We start from the raw sequence: 16,610 nt of genomic DNA, 5'->3' as shown, positions 1-16,610 counted from the left end.
GTGCAGTTTGATGTAGACAAAACGTTTGCAAGTCAGAGCCCCAGCCATGGGGATTACCTACATAATAGCAGAATGGCTGGCTAAAGGAAGGGAAATGATTGCCCAGATGTTCAGTTTCCATTGACCTTCTGTTCAGTTAAAGTTCCAGATAATCTGTCTCATGTAGACACTGCCACATGCCACTGTGTCAACTCACGATACCATGATGTTTTCTTTAGGAGAGAAAATTTATGGTTGTAGGATAGAAACGCATGAGGCGGGCGCACTCCAAACCCAGCTCCCAGGACACCTCGCTGTCCCCTGAGTCTCCAGGATTTCCCCTCACCAACCTTCCTGGAGTGGTGATGCTTCAATTTTACCATCTTCCAGTGAACAGGGATTTCTAATAGCTCTTTTGAATCTGCTTTCCTTTTTATTCCACTTATGTCCCCTTATCTCAACATCTGTGCTGGGCTGATAAAGGGGATGTTGGCTCTCCTGCTAACTGTATATCACTGCTGACTTTATCTCCTCTTTTGTATAACCTTTATATCAAGGTGGTGGAGACTTTTTTTTTTCCTGTCTCCTCCCTTGTTTGCACTGAGTGGCCCTGGAATTATTCTTTACACCACGTTTTATCACCTGTTCACTTTCATTTTATCAGCTGTGTACATTCGTCGTCTTACCTGAATCTGATGCCTGATTTGTAACTCATTTATATGAAAGCTCGGGATGAAGAAGCAACATGGTGAAGAGAAAAGACCACTAGGGTAAAAAATTAGAAATCTGGGTTCCATTCTGGCTCTGCTACAAAGTATGCAAATAACTGAGAAAAGTCAGGTCCAATCTGTAAAGTGAGGGGGATGGGCCCGATGAGCTCTAAAGCCCTCGAAGATAGATTTTACACTGTGGTTATGTAGTGGAATCATACTCAAATGCTCTCCCATTTCAGTCACATTCTGTTTAAAGCAAAAGAAATAATTTTACATTAAGTGCTCAACACAGAATGAAGCCCATCATAGGGGATTACTGAATGATAGCTAGCCCTCCTTTTTCTCTAGTCAAGGTTAAAATCACTTGAGCCTGCCCATTCCTTCCCATCCCTCTGCCACCACTCGGGCAAGACCCTCATCCCCTCATGTCTGCAGCCTTGGCTGTGACCTACTAACAGGATTTCCTCCTCTGGTCTCTACTGTCTAGTCTGTCTCATCTAAGACCAGAGTGTTCCTTCTAACACTGCTTGCCTCAACACTCTCCTACTCAAAAGCAAGACAAAACAAAAGAAAAAAAGCCAACAAAGATTAAAGACACATAAAGCCCCTTCAATTGCTTGCCAATACCTCTAGGAATCTTAACTCATTTGTCATCCATTTGAGGCACTCCACAGTCTGCCTCCACTACTTTTCAGAGAACTGTTCTAGTACTTCCTACATAGAAACTCTAGCCAGGGCCTCACCATTAATACATGGCTTGTGTTGTATATGTACTGAAATTCCATGGGTGTATGTCCAGTCTCCCTAAGTATATGGAATGGTCTCATAGAGCGGGAACCATGCCACTTGTCTGTATTCCAGAGGGCCTCATCTCATCAGTGCTTTGTGTATTTCAAATATTAATGCATATTAGTAGATGGGGGATAATGTATATAATGGCAATAGCTCTAAGTTTCAGGCATATGAGCATCTCATACTCTCAATCACAGAATTTTTGGCCCTTTAAAGTTATTCCAACCATACCAATCAGTTTTGTTCAAAACAATACCTAGAACGTACATGAATGATGAAAAAGAAATCTAGCTTTCTAGGAATTTAATACAGACTTGGTGAAGACTATAGAAAGGGTTTCTTAGGATATGGGAGAGCAGTTGGTAGAAAGTAAAAACTGCAAACTATTGGCCCATGAATTGAATCCAGCTCCAGACATGTTTTGTTCAGCCCACACAGTATTTTAAAGAAATTTGAATTGGTTGCCAGCACTTCAAATTGTGAAAGTTCATCTAAAATTGCAGATTTGTGGCCTCTCTTGAAGACTTAGAATATCTAGCAACACTGGGCTACATTCCCACATAACTGCAGTTGGCTACAGTTGAGTGATGGCTGACACAGCATCAGCTACCGGTTGGTCAGATTCCTCGCTGGCTTGTTTTTCTGTCTTGTGCCCTACGACTTTGTGTTTGGGATTTCTGGTACTTGAAAAGCTAGTCTGAATGGGTTTGAACCTTTTAGAACCCAGTGGTTCTCAACCTTGGGTGCATATGAGAATCACTTGGGGCTGTTTTTGTTGCTGTTGTTTTCTACATACTTATAAATGCCTGAGCCCCACCTGTGGGTGGGTGGTGCAGTCAGGAATCCTTATTTTAAAAGCTCCCTAGGTGATTCTCATGCACTGTGAACATTAGGAACACCTGCTTTGGAGGGACAGCACAAAGAACCAGCAACAAGCTGCCTTGATCAGTAGTTAGGGAGTAGGCATGACGGGGAAGGTGTTTACAAAGCTGCTCCTATCCCAAATCTGATTCCCCTCAGTACATGGTTGAGGGGTAATCTAAACAGTTCCTTATAATCTAGGAGCAGTAGGAAACCCTAAATTAGACATCACCATGATTCACTGGAATAACAGCACATACATAGGACATGTGCATGTTCCCTTGGAGACCTCCTTCTTCAGTCAACGGAACTTAAGTTTTTGGCTGGGGCTGGATCAGGGTAGAGAGAACTTGAGCTCAGAGGGTGTATAGTGCTATGAATAAGAGTCATGTATTTCACAGTAAAGAAGGAGGGCATTGAATGGAAGTGAGACAGCAAGCCAGAGAGGGGAGTCCAAGGGACAGGACCAGAGGCAGATTTTGAAAGTCAGAGTCAGAGAAAGTCCATTTGTTCTTTTGACAAATATTTATCGTGTTCCTACTTATATGTCTGACACTGTTCTAGGCCCTGATGACATAGTGGTAACAAAGACAAAGTGTCTTCTCTGATGAGTTTATATTCTAGCCAGAGAAGTGAGGAACGAGAAATAATTTGAGAAAAAAAGCAGGTACAGTCATGGGGCAATTACTTGGAATGAAAGGAAGGTCAGTGCTGTATAAATTAACAGCTATAAAGAAGAAACAGTTCTTTAAAAATTATATCCTATGGATGGATGGAGAGAGAGAGAGAGAAGAGGGAGGCAGGGAAGGAGGGGGTGGGAGAGAGAGCGAATGAGCTACCATATACAGTTATTCATTTACTGATCAACTACTAATGACACACATTATCTAAAGTTCTGGGAAAAGCAATGGTACGCAAGATACATTTCTTGCCCTACCAATTTTAATTCTATTGTGATATACATATACATATATATATAATCCAATAATTATAGTACAGAGTGTATGGTGATGATGACAATGGGCATTCTTAGCACTTGCTGTGTCAGGCACTATGCTAAATATTTCATTTGCATGACTTCCCTGGTGGTGCAGTGGTTAAGAATCCACCTGCTGATGCAGGGGACAAGGGTTCAAACCCTGGTCCGGGAAGATCCCACATGTCGCGAAGCAACTAAGCCCGTATGCCACAACTACTGAGCCTGCGCTCTAGAGCCTACGAGCCACAACTACTGAGCCCATGTGACACAACTACTGAAGCCCACGTGCCTAGAGCCTGTGCTCTGCAACAGTAGAAGCCACTGCAGTGAGAAGCCCGTGCACCGCAATGAAGAGTAGCCCCTGCTCGCCGCAACTAGAGAAAGCCTGCGCTCAGCAAGGAAGACCCAACACAGCCAAAAAAATAAAAAAATAAATAAATAAGTGGATTAGTCCACAACATGGAATATTTCATTTGCATTATCTAATATAATCCTCAAAACCACCTTATGAAGTAAGTAACTATACTGTATCTATTTATAGATGAGAGCATTGAGTTAAGAGTGGTGTAGTAAGTTGATCAAGGACACAGTGGCAGATCTGATTTTCAAAGTCAAGTCTGGCCCCCAAAGCCCATGCTCACATATGTATATGTGAATTCATATATACATGAGAGGGATAAGAGATTGGGCCCAGGGCTGGTAAGATTTTAATGGGGGCAAGTGGGATGAATGAGATCAAAGCAGATCTGGAGCTTAGATGTTTTTTTAAAAAGCAGTACCAGGTAAGTTAATTCAAAGGGGGGACTGCAGTCATTTCAGGTTGTGCTGGGAATTTGGGAAAACACAAAGATGGCTCAAGAAGGTGAAAGGAGAAATCTTATTAGAAATTCCTCTGAAGGCCAGTCTTACTACATTAATTCACAACTGGGTTTTTGTTACTCTAGATTCTGGGTCTTGGTCTGGATAGAATTCAGGGCTGCCCTTACTCTGTTGGAGTGAATAAACAGAATTCCACTTTAATGACTCGCCAGGGTCTCAGACAGCATCTGATAAAATGGCAAATATATTAAGCCTCTAAAGCAGTTCTTTCGGTCCCCTTGGTTAATGTCAACCTGGTTTAACTGTGATTTTTATTGACAACATTTAGCTCAAGAGGGAATAATGAAAGGCGACTGACACATAAAGGTCAGTTTGGGGCAACTTCTGCTCAGATATAGGAGGATTAACTAGGGATAAACTTCCTTCTGGAATCTATGGGCTCTGCCTGACTGTGACAATCACTGAGAATGAAACCAAAAGAACAGCACCAAAAAAAGTCATCACTGCTCCATGAACCAAAGATAAATTTAAGTCTTTCATAATGCACTTAAAACTAATTTCCGTTTTCTATTTGTGAGTTTCACACATTTAATCAAAAAGCATATGCGTTGAATAATTATCTTTTACTGACTCTGTAAAATGCAAATGTCGAATGTTCAAATGAACTCTGTTAGAGACAAGAACAAATGAATGAAACTATTTAAAATAGATTCAGAGAAAAGCGAACAAGACATTGCTCAGAATGCAACCCTGGATCCAAAATCACTCCTCAGATAATAAAAATGTTATTTATTACAGGATTTTGAAGAATGCTTTATTTAATCGTTAAGGTAATAATCTGATGATATCTATACCTAATCCTTAAGACCAACATGTATTTTGACAGAAAAAGATTCCCTGAAAAATTTAATTTCCTCTGTGAGGATAAGAAGAAAGCATTATTTAACATTGTTTCTTTTGAATATGGACCAGAGATTTTACTGGAAATCAAGATAAATACCTCTGCTTTGCATCAGAAGAACATTAACTATTAAGCACACATGATGCTTCTCTAGATACTAACTGCTAGCACAGAGCAGATCCTGAATAAATAGTTCCTACATTGTAATAGAGGCAAAGCATTATTTGTCTATACTACTGGTAGAAATAAAGAGCAATGACCAGTAGAAACACAAGGACTCTATACTTCATTAAAAATATTACAATCTATAAATGATCATTTCTAGATTAACTGTGTGTGACAAATGCAACAATGATGTAATAGTATTGGTACCTTGCATGTAACAAAGAGGGTCATGTCTCCAATTTTTTGAGCATGGGATGTATTTCATTTTACTCTAGAAATGAAATCTCTATCTTGGCTTTTGACATTTCCTATTTTGAAAACACCCATTGATCTAAGAAATAAATGTTCCTGTTAAACGAGGCCTTTGTACTAATTGAAGACTAAAACATGGTGAAGAGCTGGGTCATTGCTGGTGGGATGCACTCTCCACCAGCCTTTTCTAATTCTAAGCTGTGCAAAGCACATGGATCCTAGCTCGTGGGGACACTGACCAATGGCAAGGGGCTTAGCCTTGGCTGAGAGGAATAAAAAATGGGGGAAGTGAGGTAACATTTGGTGAAGACTTGCTATGTACAGCCATTGTTGAAGGCTGTTTACCACATGCTCTTACTTTTTTTTTTTTTTTTTTTCTTGCGGTACGTGGGCCTCTTACTGCTGTGGCCTCTCCCGTTGCGGAGCGCAGGCTCCGGACGCGCAGGCCCAACGGCCGTGGCCCATGGACCCAGCCGCCCCGCGGCACGTGGGATCCTCCCGGACCAGGGCACAAACCCGTGTCCCCTGCATCGGCAGGCGGACCCTCAACCACTGCGCCACCAGGGGAGCCCCTGCTCTTACTTTTTAGTTCTCACTGCAGCGTAACAAAGTAAATTCGTTTTTTTCAAACTAACATACAGTTTGAGTGTATGTGTAAAATTCTAAGAGTTTTAACACATGAGTAGATTCATATAACCCTCACCACCACAATCAGGATACAGAACAGTTCCATCCCATCTCCACAAAACTCACTGTGCTGCCCCTTTAAAGTCACACTGATTCCCATCCCTTCCCTCCCCTACCCCACAAGTCTTAAGCCCTGTTAACCACTGATCTGTGTTCTGTTGCTACATTTTTGCCTTTCTCAAATATTATATAAATGGTACGCCCAGTATATTACCTTTTGAGACTGGCTTTTTTCCATCAGTACTCTTCAATTAAGTTTGTCTTGTTTATCAATAGTTTGTTTCTTTTTGTTGCTGACTAGTATTTCATTGTATGTCTATACTACAATTTGTTTACTTATTCACTTGTTGAAGGACATTTGGGTTGTTTCCAGTTTTGAGCGATTAGGACTAGAGCTACTGTAAACACTGATGGGCAGGGTTTTGTATGAATATACATTTTCACTTTTCTAGGATAAATACCTAGGAGTGAAATTACTGGGTTAGATGGTAAATGTAAATTTAACTGTATAAGAAACTGCCAAGTTATTTTGCAGAACAGCTTTACCATTTTGCAGTCTCACTGGTTATATGTGATGGTTCCAGGTGGGCTGCATTCTTGTCAGCATTTGGTAGTATCCGTTTTGTTTTGTTTTTATTTTAGCTGTGCAGTTTTATTGCATTGAGATTTTAATTACTTCCTTAATGGCCACTGAGGTTGAGCATCTCTTTATGTGCATCTTTTTGTCCCTTATATCTTCTTTGGTGAAGTGTCTGTTCATATCTTTACCCTGACTTTTTTTTGTTGTTTCCTTTCTGCTGAGTTCTAAGAGTTTTCCTTTTTTAGAACATAATCTGGATACATGTTCCTTCTTAGATATGTGATTTACAAATATTTTCTCCCACTCTGTAGTTTGTCTTTCATTCTCCTGATAGTATGTTACACGGAGCAAAAGTTTTTAATTTTGATAAAGTCCAATTTATCCGTTGTTTCTTTTATGGGTAATGCTTTTAATGTTATATCTAAAAACTCTTTGCCTAACTCCAGGTCATAGAGATTTTCTCCAATGTGTTCTAAGAATTTTATCATTTTATATTTTACATTTAGATTTATGATCCATTTTGGGTTTGTGGTTAATTTTTGTATAAGGGGTGAGGTTTAGGTCAAGCTTCTTTTTTTGGATATGTTCCAACAGTATTTGTTTAAAAAGACTATCCTTTTGCCATTGAATCACTTTTGCACTTAAATCAATCAGCCATAATTGTGTGGGTTTATTATTGGACTCTCTAATCTGTTACATTGATCTGCGTCTATCCCTTTGCCAATGCCATATTTTCTTGATTACTCTAGTTTTATAGTAAGTCTTGAAATTTCATAATGTGAATTCTCTTTATTCTTTTTTAGAATTGTTTTGGCTATTTTAATTCCTTTGCCTTTCCATATAAATTTTAAAATCAACTAATCTGTATTTATAAAAAACCTGCTGGGATTTTGAATGAAATTATATTAACCTACAGATCAGTTTGGGGAGAATTGACATCTTAACTGTATTACTTTTTCCAATTATGAACACAACAGAGTATATCTCTTTTATTTAGGTCTTCTTTGGTTTCTTTCCTCAGCATTTTGTAGCTATCAGGATACAGATCCTTTATTTTACAGGGTTTATAACTAAGAATTTCATTTTTTTTAATTGATTGTCAATGGTATTGGATTTTATTTTCTAATTGTTGTTCATTGTTAATTTAAATGTAAAATGATTTTTACTTGTTGCATCCTGCAGCTTTCCTAAACTCACTTATTACTTCTGGGACCATTTTTTTTGAGATTGCATGGACTTTCTATATAGACAATCATATCATCTATTAATGGAAACAGTTTTATTTCTTATTTTCCAATCTGAATGCCTTTTATTTATCTTTCTTGCCATATTGTACTGGGAAGGTTTCCAGTACTATGTTAAAGGGAAGTGGTGAGAGTGGACATTCTTGCTTTATTCCTGATCTACATTCTTGCCTTTCACCTCTCATGATTAAGTATGATATTAGTGGTAGCTATTTTTCTTGATGCTCTTTATCAAGTAGGAAGTTACCTTCTATTCCAGGTTTGCTGAGTGTTTTACCATGAGTGGATATTGAATTATTTTCAAATGCTTTTTCTACATTAATTTATATAATCTTGTTGTTTTTGCTCTTTAGTCTTTTCAGTCTGTAGGTTGCATTGTTTGATTTTCAAATATTAAAAGTCTTGCATTCTTGGGATAAACCCTACTTGGTCATTGTGTGTAATTCTTATTATATGTTGCTGGTTTTGATTTGCTTATATGTTGCTGAAGGTTTATCATCTGTGTTCATGGGGGGTATTAGTCCTTAGTTTTCTTCTGTTGCACTATCTCTGTCTAGTTTTGATATCAGAGCAATGTTGGCCTCATAAAATGAGTTTGGAAATGTCGATTAGATCCACTTGACTGATGATGTTGTTCATTCTTCTAGATCCTTACTGATGTTATACCTACTTGCTCTTTTCATTACTGAGAAAGGAATGTTAGAGCCTCCAAATATAGCTGTAGATTTGTCCATTTCTCATTTCAGTTGTATCAATTTTTGCTTCATATATTTTGAAGCAATGTTGTCAGGTGCATACACATTTAAAATTATTAAGTCTTCTTGACCCTTTTGTCATTATGTAATGTGTCTTTTTATTCTTAGTAGTTTTCTTTGCTCTGAAGTCTACTATTTCTTTGCTCTGATGTTTGATATTAATGTAGCCACTCCTACTTTGTTTTGATCAGTGTTTGCATGATATATCTTTATTCATCCTTTATTGTCAACCTTCCTATAACATTATATTTAAAGTAGCTTTTGTTTAGTGTATAGTTTAATGTCTTTATTTTAATTGGGGTGCTTAAGTTATTTACACATAAGGTAAATTATTAATATGTTTAGACTTAGGTCTATCATTTTCTAATTTGTTTGTTTCTTCTATTTTTTTACTCTGTTACCCCTTTCCTTCCTTCTTTTGGATTATTTCAATTTTTTTCAAATTTTATTTGACCATATTTCTTTATATAAATTATTAAGTGGTTGCTCTAGGGATTAAAATATTCACACTTTCAAAATTTTCAAAATTCACAATTTCAAAATTTCAAAATCCACTTAGAATTTATATTTTATGATTTCAAGATGAATGTAGAAACCTTACCATCATATAGTCCTTTTAACTTTCTTTCATGTTGTACTTGTCATATGCATTTCATCTACATATATTGAAAAACCTATCAGATAAAGTTATAATTTTTTCTTTTTAGTTTGTTATATTTATCTACATATTTCAGATATTTTATTATTTATATGTGTCTCTCTCTATTATATATATTATTTAATATATACTATTAGCTGTTAATGTTCTAAGTTTACTTTTGGAATAATTTTCCTTCAAACCGAAGAACTTTCTTCAGAATTTCTTTTAGGGCAGTTTTGCTAGCAACAGATTCTCTTGGATTTCTTTCTTTTGATAATGTTTTATTTTATCTCTATCCTTTAAGGCTATTTTCATAGGACATGGAATTCTGGGTTTTTCTTTTAGAACTTTAAAATGTTGTTCCATGAATGAAAAGAAAAACACAACATACTAAAGCTTATGGGATACCAACAAATTAGATAACCTAGGTTAAATGGACAAGTTCCTAGGAAGACACAAACTACCAAAACCTACTAAAGAATAAACAGAAAATCTGAATGGATACAATAAATCAATACTCTGAATTAGTAAGCAAAAAATCTTTTCACATAGAAAAGCCCAGGACAAGATGTCTTCACTGGTGAATTCTGTCAATTGTTTAAAGAAGAATTAACCCCTTTTTCACAAAATTCAAAAATTCAAATCCTTCACAAAAGTTTTTAAAATATAGAAGATGAATGAGTAGTTTCTAATTTATTCCATGAGACAAGTATTACTGTAATACCAAAATCAAAGACTTCACAAGAAAATAAAATTACATACCAATAACCCTTATGAATACAGATGCAAAAATCCTCAACAAAATATAAGCAAACCAAATCCAATAACATATAGAAAAGATTGTACACCATGATCAAGTGGAATTTATGCCAGGAATACATGGTTGGTTTAACACGCAAAAATCAATATGTTACATTATAATAATAGGATAGAGGACAAAAATGATATTATCACTCCAAGAGGTGCAGAAAAAGCATTTGACAAAATCCAGCACTGAACAGACTAGGAACAAATGCACGCTTCCTCGAGCCGATAAAAGGCATCTATGAACACCTCACAGCTAATAATAACATACTTAATGGTGTAAGACTGAAAACTTATCACCAAGATCAGGAACAAGACAAAGATGTCCACTCACAATTTCAGTTTAATAATACTGGAGGTTCTAGCCAGAGCAATTGAGTAAGAAAAATAAATAAAAGACCTCCAGATTGAAAAAGAAGTAAAACTATCTCTTTTCACAGATGACATGATCTGTGAAAAGAGATAATTATAATACAGAAAACTCTGTATCATAGTTTAGTTGTGATACAGAAAATTCTAAGGAATCCACAAAAAAATTAGAGCTGATAAGTTCATCAAGGTTGCAGAAAAGTCAATTGTATTTTTATACAGTTGCAATAAACAATTCAAAAACAGAAGGAAGAAAACAATTCCATTTACAATAGCATGAAAAACAATAAAATACTTAGAAATAAACTTAATAAAAACAGTGTTAAATTTCTACTCTGAAAACTACAAAATATTGTTGAAAGAAATTAAAGAAGACCTAAATAAATGGAAAGACATCCTGTTTTATGGAACGGAAGACTGAATTACTATTGATATGGAAATACTCTCCAAATTAATCTACAGATTTAAAGCAATACCTATCTAAATCTCAGCTGTCTTTTTTTTTTTTAAACAGAAATTAACAAGATGATTCTAGAATCCATATGATAATGCAAGGGACTCAGAATAGCCAAAATAATCATGAAAAAGAACAAAGTTGGAGGACTTACACTTTCTGATTTAAAAAGTAACTACAGCATTACAGTAAGAAAGTTCATGTGGTACTGGCAAAGGATAAAAGTATAGATTAATGAAATAGAACTGAGAGGCCAGAAGTAAGCCCACAGATTTTTGGGCAGTTGATTTTTGACAAGGCATTTTAGTGGGAGGAAGAACAGTCTTTTCAACGAATGGCATTGACACAACTGAATAGCCATATGCAAAGGAAGGGAATTGAACCACTACCGCACACCATATACAAAAGTAACTCAAAATGGATCAAAGATCTAAATGTAAGAGTGAAAACTTTAAAAGTCTCAGAAGTAAATCTCTGTGTCCTTAGACTAGTTCTTTCCTTATTAAATATGATACCAAAAGCAAAAGTGACAAAAGAAAAATAAAGTTGTAATTCATCAAAAATAAAAATGTTTGTGCTTTAAAGGACACTGTCAAGAAAGTGAAGAGTTATCCCACAGATAGGGAAACAATATTTGTAGATCATATATATGATAAGGGTCTTGTATCCAGAATATATATATATATATATATGAATATATATATATATATATAATTCAACAATAAGACAAATAATCCAATTTAAAAATAGGCAGGGGATTTGAATAGATATTTCTTCAATAAAGATATACAAATGGCCAATAAGTGTGTGAAAAGGTATTCTACATCTTTAGTCATTAGGGAAATGCAAATTGAAGCCACACTGAGATGCCACTTCACATCCATTAGATCACTGTAATAAAAAAGATGGAAAATAACAAGTGTTGATGAGGATGAGGAGACATTAGAATATTCTTACATTGCTAGTGCAAATGTATAATGATGTAGGTACTTAGAAAGAATTGCTATGATGGTTCTTCAGAAAGTTTGTAGAGCTCTCGTATAATCCATCAGTTCCATTCCTATGTATCAATATATACCCAAGAGAATGGAAAACATGTATCTACAAAAAAACAAGTCCATGAATGTTCATAGCAACATTATTCATGATAGTCAAAAGTGGAAACAACCCAAATGTCCATCAGTGGATGAATGGATAAATAAAATGTGGTATATCCACACAATGGAATGCTACTTGGCTATAAAATGGAATGAAGTACTGATAGATGATATAACATAGTTGAACTCTGAAAACATTATGCTAAGTAAAAGAGCAGACATAATAGGCCACATATTGCATGATTAGTTTACGTGAACTGCCTGTAGTAAGCAAATAGATAGAGGCAAAAAGTATTTTAGTGTTTTCCAAGGGATGGAGGGAGAAGGAGGTAGGGTGATTACTAATGCGTATGGAGTTTCTTTTTGTGATGAAAATATTCTGGAATTATATAGTGGGGATGGTTGTAAAACCTAGTGAATATACTAAAAATAACTGAATTGTTCACTTTAAAAGAGTGAATTTTATGGTATGTGAATATCTCAATACAGCAGAATAATAATAACAATAATACTAATAACTGTTGTACTTCTTTCCGGCTTCCATATTTTCTGATGAGAAACCCATAATCATTTGAATTATCGTTCCCTTATATGAAACGTGTTGTTTTTCTGCTTTCAGTAAATTTTTTTTAAAGCATTACTTTTTTTTATCGCTTTTATTTTTTTTAATTTATTTATTTAATTAATTTATTTCCTTTACTTTTTTGGCTGCATCGGATCTTAGCTGTGGGATTTTCGTTGAGGCATGTGGGATCTTTTGTTGCAGCACGGGCTCTTCATTGTGGCCTGCGGGCTTCTCTGTAGTTGTGGCACGCAGGCTTCTCTTCTCTCTAGTTGTGGCTCATGGGCTTCTCTCTAGTTACAGTGTGTGGATTTTCTCTCTCTAGCTGTGACACGTGGGCTCTGTAGTTTGTGGCACTCGGGCTCTCTTGCTGAGGTGCGCAAGCTTGCAAGCTCAGTAGTTGTGGTGCGAGGGCTTAGTTGCCCGGCGGCATGTGGGATCCTCGTTCCCCGACCAGGGATCAAACCCGCATCCCCTGCATTGGAAGGCAGATTCTTTACCACTGGACCACCAGGGAAGTCCCCAGTAAATTTTCTTTTCTTTAGTTTTCATCAGTTAAATTATATTATTCTGGACATGGATTTCTTTGAGTCTTTCCTGTTTGAGATTTGCTAAATTTCTTGAATCTATAGGTTTATGTATTTCACCAAAATTGAGAAGTTTTCAGCTAGTTTTTCCATTCTATTTTCTGCTTCAGCTTCTTTTTCCTCTCCTCTTGGAACTCAGATAATACAAATAATAGACCTTATGATACTGACCCACAGGTTCCTGAGACTCTGTTCATTTCTCTTCTTTCTTTTCTGTGTTTTTCAGGTTGGATAATTCCTCCTGATCTATGTTTAAGCTTTTGACCAGGATCTTGGATTTAGTAGAAAATGGATGAACTTTTGGATAATTTGGAATTGTAGTGGCTATTTGGAGGAATCTTTCACTTAGATAAGGTAGTCTACCTTAGGGGAACTCTTAAAAAGAGAGGATTCCTAACCTCTCAGAGACAATAGAATGCATTCTTTGATTGGTATGCAGAAAAATGACTCCAGAAATAACTTCTCTGAGTCCTTGCGGCATGTAAATAAAAAATATTTGGTAAAAACTTTAGCCATCTTAGCAGGTAACTAACTTATTCTGTCTCCTAGGAACACAATTTGGATCCAGCTTTTCTTTTGAGTTTTGTGTTATTGTACCAGATACATGCTTAAAATTTTTAAATGAAAGCTGTAAGATCTCTGTTTGCATCTGTCTGTATGTTTATGTACATCTATGTATGTATGTATATTATGTATATGTGATATTTTTTAAAAGCTCTATTTAATTGGCTTAAAAAATAAGCCAATTAAGTATTCCTAAATTAGGTATTATATAAAGTATTCCTAAAACCCTCAGAAATACAGAGGCTAGCCCAAAGGTTTTCCAAGCTCACACGATCTAGGATAATATTCAATAAATAAAAGCTAGTTTAAGTTTGTTGGTTTAGTGAAAACAGGCATGTTCTCAGAGTTGGCAACATAAAATATAATTCAAACATACTGCTTTTTCTACCTAGATTTACTAGTCAATTAAGCTCATGCTATCTCTATGTTACAAAATTTGTCAGCAAGAAAAATAACTAAAGATGATGGTTAGCTGTTTAACATCTAATCCAAGCATACTTGTTTAGAAAAACAAGTAATTTAAATAAATATAAATAAGATAAAAGTTTATACTAAATTAAGTTAAATTAAATGATGGATATTCATTGAATATAGGTCATTTCTATACCAGAACATTAATAGCTAAACATAACTTTAGCTACCATTGGCTTGTTAATTTTTACAGATGAAAAATATCTGGGTCTATTGATAACTATGTCTTTCGCCACATTAAAAAATTATACTATGAAAAGATGTGTTAAAAATTATAATTTTTTTATAATTATGTATTCATAAATTTGCTAATCTACTACAAGATGCTAATATATGACAGAGTTCCTAATTGCCTGCTTCCTAGTTTTCACTAGAAAATATAGGTTACTAATAGTTAAATTTTATGATCAATATGTAAAAATAAAACTACTAGAAACAGTTAAGAGTGAAGGGAAACAGCCTTGTATACAAAGTATGGCAGGAAAAGGGGATGTGTTTTTAAATGAAGAGCATGAAAGGAATATAGGATGTGTTTTTGTTAAAGAAAAAAGGGAGTAATTTTGTCCTAAAGTAAAATGGCTGGTTGTTCCAGAATGAAAAAGAAAAAAAGAAATCGGACAAAATATAAATGGTTATAGAAAGTTGCAGAAGGTTTGTGGAAAGGAAATTATTTGTTGTGAGATCAAGGCTAACAAATTCAATGGATTTATTTATGAGTTTTTAAAATGTGCTCCATAATGTACTGATTAAAAAAAAAACCTTGAGTTTAATTTTCTCTCTGTTAAAATGAGAAAATTTCTTAAATTATTAGTCTGCTCTTAATAAGAGATTGTAAAAGATTTTTTTTTGTGATCTGCCTGGGAAACAAAGATCCTTTGTCTTATCAAAATAATTTCCTGTGCACATAGTCTTTATCAGGTCTTTGATTGTTTAGAAAAACAGAGTCTTTTCACTGTTAAAAGAGTTGAGGTTTTTTTTTTTTTTTTTTTAACAGTTACTTGATCTTCTGTATTTGGTTTTGAAATCTTTTAATTGTCACTGTGGTTGAATGATTAAGTTTTGTTTCCCAGTGGCCTATGATCCTGTTTGATCAAGTGTTTTAAATCTTTTGACATTTTTGACAGACTGCCCCAAATCAAGTCTGAATGAAGTCTTTTTTTTGGTTTTTCCAGAGGATCCTTGGAAGATCTCAAAAGATTTGTTCTCTCTTCTTAGAAAAAGAGAAATATTAAATTAATAGGCTTATTTGATATATTCAATTACATTGGAAACATTGTCAAATAAAAGTGATGATTAACCTTCTTTAGGTTATATATGCATGCGTATATATTACTAATGTTCCCAAAACTACACAGAATTCTGTAAGATTTGTCATTGTCCTTACTGTCTATATAATCAGTCATAATTCCAGTTTTTTCTTAAAATACTGCATATCACAAAAATAACCAAATTCCTTTGTCAATTGCATTATCATGAACTCTCACCGTATCTTTAACAGTGGCCATTTTAATTATAGACAGTTACTCTTTTACTTTCATGCTTTCCTGAAAGCTTTTGCAAGCAGCTATGATTTAAAATTGCAAGAGATTAATGGGAAAGACCCTGAAAAGTACTCTAGAATACAGGTTTCTGATAATTTTAAGATCATAACACTGACCTAGGTAGGGATTTCTAAAATTCTCATTGAAAAACTGATGGATTCTTAAAACTGCTAACCAAGCAAAACAAGAATTAGTTACATGCAACTGAATGAACTTATGGAAGTGATTACAATTTTTATGACTTTGTTTGAAACATTACTGGTTCTTCAATGTTTTATTTTCTAGCTGTAAAGAACCTGTGCCCCACCCCTCCCCCCACCAATCTCAATCTCTCCTCTCTCCCTTTTTCTCGCCTATCCATAATTTATACCTGTTTGGTAAAGTATACTTTTATAAGCAAAATAAAACACTTATCTTTTTCTCCTTACCTGATCCCTCCAGAATACTCTTATTGAGTAATCTCATTTTCATGGCAATATAGGTATTTAGATAAGTTCAATAAGAATTTGTATTCCTTATAACAAGATACAGTTGGGCAAGTCTTTAACTTAGCTTCTTAGCCTAAAGAGACTTTTAAAGATATAATTTTAAATTCCTTATTACTAGACAGTTTTAAAGAACTAAGGTTGACTTTATGGAGCCAGGAAAGCCCCTTGGATATTAATAAAGCTTTGGCTGGAATATCATATTTGAGAATATTGCATAGACTCACTATTCTTGCTGCACTGTGTAAATCATCAGGCCAACTGTAATGAGACTAGACTTGTTTACAGACAAATTAGTCTTACCGTGAT

At 35.2% G+C, this 16,610-nt stretch overlaps 1 protein-coding gene across 2 annotated transcripts in view; it reads right to left on the bottom strand.

Moving 5' to 3' along the window:
- Positions 1-16,610, bottom strand: part of FSHR (follicle stimulating hormone receptor) — a 163,506-nt gene that overhangs the window by 107,431 nt on the left and 39,465 nt on the right. The gene's annotated exons all lie outside the window — the stretch shown is intronic.

Source organism: Globicephala melas, chromosome 12 (assembly GCF_963455315.2).
Source record: "Globicephala melas chromosome 12, mGloMel1.2, whole genome shotgun sequence".
Classification (NCBI taxonomy): domain Eukaryota; kingdom Metazoa; phylum Chordata; class Mammalia; order Artiodactyla; family Delphinidae; genus Globicephala; species Globicephala melas.
Note: the sequence above shows the minus strand (reverse complement) of the source record. Positions and strands in the feature narration are given on the sequence as shown.